Raw genomic sequence first — 12624 nt, 5'->3', positions numbered from 1 at the left:
GGGTGCGTGATAAACAGCCCCGCCACAAGCCCAGCACTGTTCTCCTCTTACCTCCCGCCTGCCGGGCTCCAAAAAGGGGAGGCTGTCACCAGTAATGCCAGGAGACAGGCGACGCTACAGCTGGGGTGTTCTGCTGAATGTCTCATCGTTCTCGTTTGTGTGAGCTGGGGAAAAAAAAGCACTTATATGCCCCGGAGAAGGCCACATACACACCGGACACGTGCAGGCTGAGCTGAGACCCCTCCTAAGCCCCAGCTCTGCCCCGAGGAGCCCACTTGTTGGCATCGTCTGAATGCACACTCAGAGCAGAGAGGAGGGGGCAAGTGGTTCCCACTTGCTTCTCTGGAAGAAAAAGCCTCACATCGGGGGGCTAATGGAGCTGCACGTTCACAAATCCAAGCGCCATGTGGGTGATGCAAATTCACACATTTACAAGTTAGAGGGCCAAAGACAATCTGGACCCACTGCAGGCTCCAGGGATATGAAAGATAAGTTTGTGAAAAGGGTGTATGTGTGTGTGTGTGTGTGTGTGTGTGTGTGAGAGAGAGAGAGAGAGAGAGAGAGAGAGAGAGAGAGAGATTGAGAGATCCCAGGAGCTCAGGGTCAGAGGTGAGACCAGACCCCAGGGAGACAGGACTGCTGGATGAGGGTGCAGCAGACCCAAGAAGAATCCGTGAGGTCCAAGTGTGTAAGGCAAAGAAGTTACATCAGGGCCCAAGGTCAGGAAAAGTGGATAAAGGACCTTTTAAATGAGCAGATGAGAGGGACGCCTGGGTGGCTTAGCGGCGGAGCATCTGCCTTTGGCTCAGGGCATGATCCCGGGGTCCTTGGATCAAGTCCCACATCAGGATCCCCACATGGAGCCTGCTTCTCCCTCTGCCTGTGTCTCTGCTTCTCCCCATGTGTCTCTCATGAATGAATAAATGAAATCTTAAAAAATAATACATAAATGAGCAGATGAGAAATCATGGCTCTTGGCAAATAGAAGAGGCTTTCCTCATTGTCCATTTTCTTGAACTGTTCCGTCTCCCTAGAGTTCAACCCACCCTGGGCTCACGAGTGTTTGCCCCATGTGGATGATGGTGTAGACGTTGGGGACCGCACAGGAGGAAGGCCCACTCTCCCACGTGCATCCCACATCCCCTTTAAGTCCACTTCAGATGCCACCATCCGACCATGTAGTGCTGGGCACCCAAATCCCCAGGCGCCAGCGCACAAGATTGGAAGAATCAATGTTGTCAAGATGTCAGTTCTTCCCAACCTGATCTATAAATTCAACGCAATCATAATAAAAAAAAAAATCCCACCAAGTTATTTGGTGGACGTTGACAGACCCATGCTACTATTTATGCAAAGAGGCAGAAGACCCAGAGTAGCCAACATAATGCTGAAGGAGAGGAACAAGGTTGAGGCACTGACACTACCTGGCTTCGAGACTCGCTACGAAGCTACAGTCATCAAGACAGCGTGGTGTAGGCACAAAAATGAACAAATAGGTCAAGGGAAAAGGAACAGAGTCCAAAAATAGACCCACAGAAATACAGTCAACTGGGCTTTGACAAAGGAGCAGAGCCAATACAATGAAAGACAGTCTTTTCAACAGATGGTGCTTGAGCAACCGGACATCCATTGGCAAAAAAAAAAAAAAACTGAATGCAGACACAGACCTTATGCCTTTCACAAAAATTAGCTCAAGATGGATCACAGACCTAAATACAAAACTGAAGATGATAAAACCCCTGGGAAGATCACACAGGAGAAAATCTAAGATGCCTTTGGGTGTGGTGAGGCTTTTTTTTAATTAAATTAATTGATTAATTAATTTATTTATTTATTCATGAGAGACACAGAGAGAGAGGCAGAGACACAGGCAGAGGGAGCAGCAGGCTCCATGCAGGGAGCCCGACATGGGACTCGATCCCGGGTCTCCAGGATCAGGCCCTGGGCCAAAGGCGGCGCTAAACCGCTAAGCCCCCCGGGCTGCCCGCCTTTTTTTTTAGACACACCATCCAAAGGCACGATCCATAGAAGAAAGAATTGATGAGCTGAACTTGATTAAAAGTAAAATACTTAAAAAAAAAAAAAAAAGTAAAATACTTCTCTGCTCTTCCAAACACAACGTCAAGAGAATGAGAAGACGAGCCACAGACCGGGAGGAAGACCTAGGCGAACGTCCTATCTGATCAAAGATGACAATCAGTGATACACGGAGAACTCTCAAAACTCAGCAACAGGAAAATAAACAACCTGGCTTAAAAATGGGTAAAAGACCTCACCTCCCTGAAGAAGGCATTCAGATGCCAGATGAGCGCAGGGGAAGACGGACCACACGGATGCCATCCGGGACATGCAAATTCCAACAAGGAGACGCCACTGCGCAGCTGTCACGATGGCCCGGAACACGGACACCACCAAATGCTGACAAGGATGTGGAGCAACAGAAACTCTCACTCATCGCTGGGAATGCAACGGCGCAGTCACTCCGCAAGACAACGCAGCGTTTTCTTAAGAAAACATAACGTGCATCACATGGCCTAGCAAGCAGGCTCCTTGGCATTTACCGTAAGGAGCTGGAAACGGACGCTGACGCTAAAACCTGCGTATGAATGTTTCTTCAAAACTGCCCAAACCTGGAAGCAACCCCCGGGTCCTTCGGTAGGTGAATCGGAAAGCAAAGTGCGGGCCACCCCGACGACGGAATATTATTCAGCACCACAACCAAGGGAGCGAGCACCCCGAGAAAAGACGGGGAGGACCCTCCGATGGCCACTGCGGACTGAGGCAGCCCATCGGAAAAGGCTGCGCGTCTATGGGATTCCAGCTACCTGACATTCTGAAAAAGGCAGAACTATAGGGACAGGACAAAAGATTAGTGGTTGCCAGAGGTTAGGGGAGAGGGAGGGATGAATCGGGGGAGTGCCACAGGATGTTTAAGGCAGTGCCCCTGAAACGGTACATACACGCCCTGGGCGTCTGTCAAAGCCCATAGAATGGACACCAGCAAGAGTAAACCATGACTTGGAGGGATAATGAGGTGTGAGTTCACCGGCTGTAACACAGGTGCCCCTCTGGTGCCAGGTGTTGACTGAGGATGTGCACTTGGGGGGTGGAGGGTGCAGAGGGAGCTATAATGGAGCTATAATGAGGAATCTCTTTGCTTTCCACTTAATTTTGCTGTTACAGGAAAACGTCCCTAAAACTGAGAGTCTATGAAAGGAGAGGTGATGGGGGGGTGCATGTTCTCAAACTCTCGGGTGGTCTCCTGATTCTACACTTATCATCCCCCACCTGCTCTTCACCTGGGCTCCAGAGGCTCGCTCCCCATGGCTTCGTAGGACACAGCCCAGACCCTTGGGCGTGCGTGACAGGCCGGCCATCAGGTGGTCGCCAACTGTACCACCGCCTGCACCCCCACACGCCACCCCCCTGAACTCCGGGGACACTCAGCTTTGGTGACCCATTGTCACCTGCCAGTCCCAGTTCTGGGGTAATGCTTTAGTTTGTGCACTAAATTTTAGAAGTCAGGTGCTTGTTTTTAGTGCACGTGTGGCCCAGCACACATATGTGCTAACCCGCCGCGTATCTTCGCACGCCTTTGCTCTTGAACACACACATAATCACATGCTCTGAATAATCCACCTGAAAACCTACAGCGTACCTTAGCGCCTCTTCCCTGTGCACCCGATTATCGACGGCCAAGGGCTCACAGATGTAGGCTTTGGGGACACGACCGCACGCTGGTGCATTATATTCTTCTCACTTATTAATGCATCACAGAAACCCCACCTGCCAGCCCTTCTGGATCTGAAGGACGCCTCCATGGGCCGCGCACTGTTCCACGGCTCCTAAGTAGAAGCAATCTGTTTTCAAACTTTCCCCCACTGATGCGCCTTCACATATTTTATTTTATTTTTGCCACAGTCAACATCCCTGCGCATATGTCCTTTATTTATTGCCCCTGAAACGAGAGCAGAGTCTGACTTGTCATCTCTTTCCTCCCACGGCCCTGAGCAGCATCAGACACTCAGGGGGTGACCCATGTCAGCAGAACGGTATACGCACGAACAATTATTTTTCCTCCATGTATTTTAATGCATGTGTTCTCTTAGTGCTTAGGCCCTGGTGCAGTCTCCAACTAAATAAATAAATTATTTTATTTAATGACTGAACTAAGGGATGCCCGGGGGCGGGGGATGGGGCTCAGTGGTTGAGCATCTGCCTTCAGCTCAGGGCGTGATCCCAGGGTCTCAGGATCAAGTCCCGCATCAGGTTCCCCACAGGGAGCCTGCTTCTCCCTCTGCCTGTGTCTCTGCCTCTCTCTGTGTGTCTCTCATGAATAAATAAATAAAATCTTTATAAAAAAAGACTGAATTAAGTGAATACATATATTTATTTTCAATCACTTGAGGATTTCAATGCATCTGATGTGTTTCTCCTTAACATAGGGACTCGTTGAGAGGGAAAATGATCATTTCCTTCACACCACCATAGTTTGTCCCATGGACACTTTTCCCAGCAGAGAGCCACCAATAATGTGACCACGTCTTGGGGAAAATGAAAATGAAAGATCAAGAAAATGAAAATTTCTTGGAGGCAGGATAAGGAAAGTGCAAGAACTAAAGTTCTTTTCTTTGTTAAGATTTTTATTTATTTATTCATGAGAGACACACACACAGAGAGAGAGAGAGGCAGAGACCCAGGCAGAGGGAGAAGCAGGCTCCATGCAGGGAGCCTGACGTGGGACTCGATCCCGGGACTCAGGATCACGCCCTGGGCCGAAGGCAGGTGCTCAACCACGGAGCCCCCCAGGGATCCCAAGAACTAAAGCTTGGGGTTCTCTCCCAGTGCTCTGGGCTCATGGAATCTTCCTAACCAGGGCCCGACAGCGGAGGCCGGTCCGAGAGCAGCCAAGTCCTTCATATGGGAGGTCAGTCGGTGACCCCAGCGGTCGCCTGACGGCGCCAGAACTGCGAGGGAAGTGAAGGGACTCCTGGAACCGCAGCAAGGCACGAGGATTCAGCGCCCTGAATTCCGCGCTTCGGTCCCTTCCGGGCCGGTAGTTGGCGCCGCCGTCCTGCCCCTCGAGGGCCGCGCCGGGAGGGGGAGCCTCTGCCCGCGCCCCCGCCACCTCTCCCCCACCTCGGCCCCCCAGACTTTTCTCCGAGTGGCCCGCAGCGCCCACGCTGCTCCTGTGGTGTCCCCGCTCCGCTGCGTTCCTCCCGGTCCGGGGCGGCCACCCCCGCCGCAGGGGGACGCCCCACGCCCCGCCGAGGCCTCGCTCCGAACGCGTGGCAAGCCCGCCAGTGGCCACCCCCTGGAGGCCCGCAGGTGGCCACGTCCTCCCCTTCTTGGGCTGCAAGGCAGGACCGGGGAGAACCCGAGGACGGCAGGGGCAGCCCGGCCCGGGGCGGGGGGGGGAGGGTGACACCGAGAGGGCCTTGTGGGCGGGCCGTGCCCCCCAGAGCAAGCAGGTGGCGCCCCGGGGCGGCCGGACTGCCGGGAAGACTGCATGCCTGCTCGCCCTCCCTCCGCGGCCCCAGGCAAAGGAAGCCCTGCTCGGCCCAGACCTCTCACTCCCGGCCTCTGGGACCGCCCTGGGGACACATGACCTACTTCCCCGAGGACATGTTGTAAGAGGGAGTCTTTGGTTTATTGCCAAACCCTGTTCCTGCGGGGGAAGGCAACCGCACACAGTCCGTCCACGTCCGCTTCCTTCGCAACAAGGGGGACGCTCCGGGTTTGTGACATTTGTCATGAGAAAGGGGCCTCGTCCGGCAAGAGTCTGGAGCAGCGAGACAAACACGGGGCCCGGGGCGGCGAGCGGGAGGTCTGGCGGGCGCTTGGCCTTCGGGCTTGACACTCGGCCCCCACACAGAGACCTTCCCACCCACCCCACCCCCGGCTGCCCGTTTGCTCTGGAAGCTTCTGCCAGGTCCTCGGGCCCTCCTGCTGTGCCCTGTGTACGTGTCGCAGGAGTGACACCGCTGAGAGGGGACGGCTTCTGGAGACAGTCCGATCCCAGCGCCGGGTTCACCTGTCGGCCCACCAAGCTAAATACCCCCCACGTGCCGCCCCGCGCTGAGTTCCGGGGTTGCGGGGACACGTGGGGACGCCGTGGGACCTGCCTTCAGCCCCAGTGAGGAAAGGCCTGCAGACGGACCAGCGCCGCCAGGCACCACGGGCAGTGACTGCCGGGGTAACCCCCCCTTCTCGAAGCCGATGCTCTGTGTCCCCCTACCCTGACGGAAGGTGCTGCAACCCTCCCAGCCGCCTCATCAACTGGGGGGCATCCTGGGGCCTTCCTCCAGGTACCCTGAATCCCTAAGTCTCTGTTTCCTGAGAACTGGTTTCTGAAAATGTGTGGAAAGCGCTCGCTTTCCTTATTCTGTTGTCACTCACCTGATTTCAGGGCACTATTATCTTTTCACTGCAGCAAACTTCCAGCTAGTATCCGGCTTCCAGCCCTGCACTTCCAGCAGCCTATCATCCACGTGAAGCCTCTCATACACACAGATCCGTTTGTCCCCCTCCTGCTGAGGCTCCCTAAGTGGCTTTCCACGCTATGCTCAACTCCTTATAAGGCCTTCATGGTCTGATCTTTGCCTACTCTTCTAGCTTCATCACCTAGGCATCCATATCCACCAACCCACCCACCCATCCACCCATCTATCCATCTACCCACCTACCCACCTATCCATCCACCCATCTACCCACCCACCCATCCACCCATCTATCTATCTACCCACCCACCCACCTATCCATCCACCCATCTACCCACCCACCCATCCACCCATCCACCCATCTATCCATCTACCCACCCACCTACCTATCCATCCACCCATCTACCCACCAACCCACCTATCTATCCATCTACCCACCCACCTATCTATCTATCTACCCACCTATCCATCAACATATCCAAACCCCCACCCATCCACCCATCCAATCAATTCTTCCTGCATGCCTCCCAGAGCTAGCTCATCTGGCCTCGACCACCACACTGTCACTATGACACCACAGCTATGGTCTTACTCTTCATCCCCACTCCAGCTTTATCGCTCAGTCTGGTTCCTGGATCCTCATCACACCCTCTGCACAGGGCCCTGATCTACTTCTGCCCTCCACCCTGCCCCTGGGGCTGAATTGTTTCCCTGAAGGCAACACCTTCGCTTGTTCTTGGGTTCCACAGCTTTGACCCTCCCAACTTGTTGGGGCAACTCCATTACTTCTTATTAGACAACCTTGCCCAAAACCCATGGGAACCACTTTCCCCTCCATCCCCAAAGTCTGCGGGGGCAGGTCAGACTCCTTCCTTCAACACACATGCCCCTCAGCCAACACTGCCCACCCCAGTGGGGAGGCCCAACCCGGGTCATGGTCACTGCCTAAGCTGGGGCTGGGGACTGTGAGGCACTCTGTGGCAGGCAGGAGGCCACCGGCTGCCCCCAACCACCCTACCGAGTCCCGAGGAAGCTGAGGAATCAAGAAGCCCCAGAGGAACCCCCAAGGCCTTGCACGCTACGGAAGGACTAGCAAGGCCTTCTTCCCCAATGTCACAGAGGGCAAAGACTGGCCAAGAGTAAAATTTCAAATCATCCTGTTATAGTCCAGAGTTCGAGAAATGAATGCAGACCACTGACGTGTTCGGAAAAACACACCCTTACAAAACCCGATACGGACACCAGCACATGTGGCTCTGAACTGCACGTATAGGGATGGTTTCCTTAAATAACCTTCACAAGTTTAATAAAGAACCCTATTGTTTCCGTTAGGACAGGCTGTGCCTCTGCTTGGCAGAGTAACAAGAGACAAACAAAATTACGAAAAACATTCGAGGGGTTTCTGTTAGACCCAAGAGATAAAGAGATAAGTCACTCAGGTATCCTGGCCCTGCATGATAAAAGTGACTTCCCGGTCCCAAAGCTGTCTGGGTCTGTAGACTGAGCCACAGTCCTCAGATGCCCACTCTTGTGAGATTTTTTTTTTTAATTGTGGTAAAATCTGCATAACATAAAATTGGCCATTTTCATGCTTTTTTGGGTATACCATTGGGTGGCATCAAGTACGTTCAGTGGGCGACCGCCACCGCTGCCACCACCGCCGTCTCCTGCACATTTTCATCCCCCCAAACAGAAACTCTGCCCCAAATTGAAATCAAACAACTGCCACCCTCCTCCCCCGGCAACCTCTGATCTTTCTGTCTCTGGGTCTGACTGCTTCTAGGTACCGAGGGTGAGCAGAAGCCTACAGGATTTGTCCTCTGCGACAGGCTTATTTCATGCAGCAAAACGTCCTCGAGGTCCCTCCACACCGAATATGTGTCAGCACTTCCTTCCTTTTTAAGACTGAATAATGTTCCATTGTTTGCTGGGACCACATTTTGTTTATCCCCTCCTCTGCTGGTGGGCATTAGTATGACGCACTTTTTAGATCTAAATTGAACGTGACCAGACTGACCTGTCCAAGACATAGGCTTCTTAGCTGATATGCTTTTCTAAATCAAGGATACGGTACAGTTTAAGGAAAAATTTTCATTTTCTAAAATCTCATTTTAGATAGGCAGACCGCACAGCACCCTAACCCCTGACTTCTTCGTTTCCTCGCCATTCTTTCATCGCTAATGATTTTTACAGCCTCGGATTGCTAGCAGATGGAGCAGGGTTCCTTGGTCCCTTTTGCTTAAAATATCTCCCTGGGATTCAAGGCTCTCTTTCCATTCCCAGTCACCCTCATTACTTCTGACATGGTGATCTCAAGCTTCCTGGCATGTCAAGCAGTACATCTACACGCTCTTGATTGGACTGCAGGAAAATTGGCCTGCATTTGGAGTGATGCTGACCTATTTTTTCCCTGTGAGATATTATAAAAAAAAAAAAAAAAAAAAGACACTCGGCTCTGGAGAGATGCATTGACATTTTGCCTGTTTTCTTCGCCTTTTTCCCCACTGGTGACACAATCTGGGGTGTGCTGATGAGATCAACGTGTATCCACATTTTCGCCATAGCTCTGCCCTCGGCCTGGAGGGACAGCTGGGCTGTCTCACTGCCTTATCTCTTCCCTACTCTGCAAATCACTGGGCCACAGGTAAGGACTCCAGGGCTGGTGTCCAAGAACCAAGGGAGCCTGAACATAAAGACAGAGCCTTCAAGAGTGTCCATGGGGACTTGGCTCACATAGTTTTAGGGAGGTGGGGGAGGTGGGGCGGTATTGCACTGGAATGGATATCTTCTGGAAGTAAAGAAATGAACCCATAATGCATCTGTTGGGGTAGAAAGATGACTGCCCAGAGGCCAAATGCAGCAGGAAACATACCCTCTTTAGCTCATCTGGTGTCAAAAAGAATTTTATCCAGCTGTCTGCATTTTTTAAATTGCTGCATTTCCCAAACAAATCTAGATGTCCAGCTTCTCTTGCACAATCAGAAGGTGTGCCCACGGAGGCTGCATTCTGTGCATCCACCCCGGGGCCCACTCTGAGCAGCAGCGTCCCCTGTGGCCACGGCAGGTGCTGCTCCTCCCAGCTCCGGCCTGCCCGGCTCTCCTGGGCCATGGATCACACCTGCCTGACATTTGTGTCTGTGACTCCTCCGGGGCTACGGTGGCAGCACACGGAACAGGACGGGCACTCAGTAAATACATGTTGTTCCCATGACTGCTGAATGGCAGGTGTCCAAGAATCCCGGGATGGAGACAGAGAAAGCAGAGAGTTCTGGCTGGAAAGAAAGTTGAATCTGAAGTTCTCGATTTTAACATCTGGAGACATCCAAAACTAGAGCACTCTCCACAACCCGCCTTTTCAGGGCCACTGAGCCTGACCCCTCAAAAACAGCAGGGCCTCAGCTTTCCACCAACCCTGCTCTTTTTCATCCCGCCCCACGTTGCTTTGCTAGCACTTCAGTCTCCTGTTCCAGGAGGGCCTCCCCACACAGCCCTGCCTTTGCCAACGCTGTGCCTGGATCCACATTCTGCTCTGCATGGGCTCATGGGGGAAGCCCTTCATTTGTTCATTTCTGAGTGAGCACAAGGAGCGCAAGAGCACAAGGGAGAGGGCACAGTCTCCGGGGACACAGACCAGTGAACTGCAGTGGGAGGAGGTCATAGAATGCAAAGCAGGTACCGTGACAGCAGGCCTGCACACTTCTTTATCCGGTCTTCCAACACTAGATGACTCCATCTGGGGCACCAGCTCCTAGTACCAAGCCTGGTACACAGCGGGAGCTGCAGCTAGACTCTGAAGGAGGGAACGTCCTGGGTGCAGGGGAAGCAGGAGGAGCAGGGAAGGAAGGAAGAAGGGAAGTTCCATGTGAGAGGGAAGAAGTCCCTGGGGCTTCTTGGAGGAAGGAACGAGGTGCTACTTGAGCCAAGACTTGGATGAGGGGTGCATGTAGTGGGGACATCCCAGGCTGTGTGAGCAGCACGGAGAGCAAGTGCGGTTCATTAAGACAGGTGTGAGCCAGGACACTCCTGGGAGACAGCAGGATGGGAGGTGTCAGAGGTCGGCTAGGACCTGGTCGGGGCCTGCTCTCTAGGCGAAGCAGATGGAATTCTTGCATGAAGACAACAAGGAGCATTTAACCAAGGAGGCATCCAAGTCAGGGCAGGGTTGTCAGAAAGGTGTTCTGGGGATAGGTGTGTGGAACAGATCAGAACCACAGACGGGCTGGACTGTCAGCCACTCCACGTGGCCCGCCTCCAACTGCCTCTCCTTTGGGACCCAGCTCTCCCCTCTACTCATCTGGGCCCTGCCTCCACTCTGATGTGTGGACTATGTTTCCTTGGGTTGTTCTTTCACTTTCCATGTATCCGAACTGCCTCTCCACCTGCACTGGGACCCCGGGGAGGACCAGGCTATGTTTTCTTGCTCCACGTATCCCCTGGCCACCACCCCACATGGAGATACAGTGGCCTGCACCCAGCTGACCCTTCCAAAATATGTGCTGCGATTGCTCATGATGACAAAGAATCCTCTGTTTGGGCCTCTGGCCTGTTTGTTTATTTGTTTGTTTCTGGAATAACTAAAGACCTAAAATGTGAAAATCCTGTTCGGACACCGCAAAATGCATTCATCTTCCAAAGATAAAACCTAACATGCACTGGATGTTTGCTCTAGGAAAAGATAAAGTTCATAAATAAAGGACGGTGAAGGAATCCAGAAAGGATCATCCCAAGAAGAACTCTGTGATTGATGGAATGATTTGTTAGCATAGGAGGAAAGTTCTCAAGTCATATTTTACTGCAAAAGCTATAATGTGAACCACAAACAAATGATTTCACTTGCTGAAACATCTGGAAAAACATTTCACTGGAATGTTATGCTATTTAAAGATCATGAATGATGGAGATTAGTTCATAGCCTTTGTTCAGAAAGGCATTCATAAGCTTGTGTTCGAAGGGAGGGAAGCATTTCTCTGCAGCGGGCAGCTTGCGTGTGCCAGGTTCCTCTAGCTCTTTACATAAGATCCGAAACACAGTGCCCGGATTTACCCCAGTGCGGAGCACCCTGGGATCGTCAGGTCCGGGCAGGGGCGGAGAGGAGAGATTTGGGGCCTGAGGATGGAGATACTGCCTTCTGGCTCTGCCTCTATTTTTCCAATTCCAAAAGTTACAGTAGCAATTATACTAACTCACACGCTTCTCACCAGAACCACAAAAGAATATAAAGAAGTGAAATGGGCAGCCCAGGTGGTGCAGCGGTTTAGCACCGCCTTCGGCCCAGGGCGTGATCCTGGAGACCCAGGATCGAGTTCCATGTCAGGCTCCCTGCATGGAGCCTGCTTCTCCCTCTGCCTGTGTCTCTGCCTCTCTCTTTCTCTCTCTGTGTCTCTCATGAAAAAATAAATTAAAATCTTTAAAAAAAAAAAAGAAGTGAAATATATCTTAAAACTTAAAAAAAAAAAAAGGTAGCATTGATCCAACAAGGATTGGGTATATATCCAAAGGAAATGAAATCACTATCTGGGAGAGATATCTGTACCCCCAACATCCTGGCCGTTCGCTGCAGCACTATTCACAATAGCTAAGATACAGGAGAAACCTAAATGTCTGTCGATGGATGAATAGCTAGAGAAAATGTGAGATAGATATATATACATATAGAGATATACACATGTATCTACTATTATATATTATGCACACATAGGTACACGTGTTATATACTATACATAATGTACCACATACATATAATTTATACACGTATCACCCACACATGCGGACATTACACATGAAATATGTGACATGCATATGCTTTATATATAAGGGAGGTGATGGGTGTGTTAACCGGCTTGGGCATGTGATTATGTTGTTCTACGTGTATCAAATCCTCACGTTGTACTCCTCAAACATATACAATGAAAAGTAGCATCAGTCCTAAAAATATCGTGAACTGAAGAAAATATAAACCTACTTTTTAAAAAATGTCTGTGTAAGCAGCAAATAGGGTCATGATAGCGCAGTGTCCCTTGATGAGGACGAAGCATCCAGCTCACTGGCACAGACCCGCTGGCTTGTTCACAATGACTATCTCATTTGGCAATTTTTTTTTTTTTTTCGGGGGCAATTTCCTTAACAGTAAAGAAACTGAGTCCTCGGGACGTCTGGGTGGCTCAGTGGTTGAGCATCTGCCTTC

General features: G+C 51.6%; 1 protein-coding gene across 5 annotated transcripts in view; it reads right to left on the bottom strand.

Moving 5' to 3' along the window:
* Positions 1-12624, bottom strand: part of PTPRE (protein tyrosine phosphatase receptor type E) — a 158541-nt gene that overhangs the window by 118482 nt on the left and 27435 nt on the right. The window contains exon 1 of one of the 5 annotated variants that reach the window (XM_049103611.1): positions 52-67. The exons of the other annotated variants lie outside the window; for them this stretch is intronic. The gene's annotated coding sequence lies outside the window, so the exon portion shown is untranslated. Of the gene's footprint in view, positions 1-51; positions 68-12624 lie in introns of those variants that run through there. 5 annotated transcript variants of the gene reach the window in all.

This window comes from Canis lupus, chromosome 28 (assembly GCF_003254725.2).
Source record: "Canis lupus dingo isolate Sandy chromosome 28, ASM325472v2, whole genome shotgun sequence".
Lineage (NCBI taxonomy): Eukaryota > Metazoa > Chordata > Mammalia > Carnivora > Canidae > Canis > Canis lupus.
The sequence above is the reverse complement of the archived record's forward strand: the minus strand, read 5'-3'. Positions and strand labels throughout refer to the sequence as shown.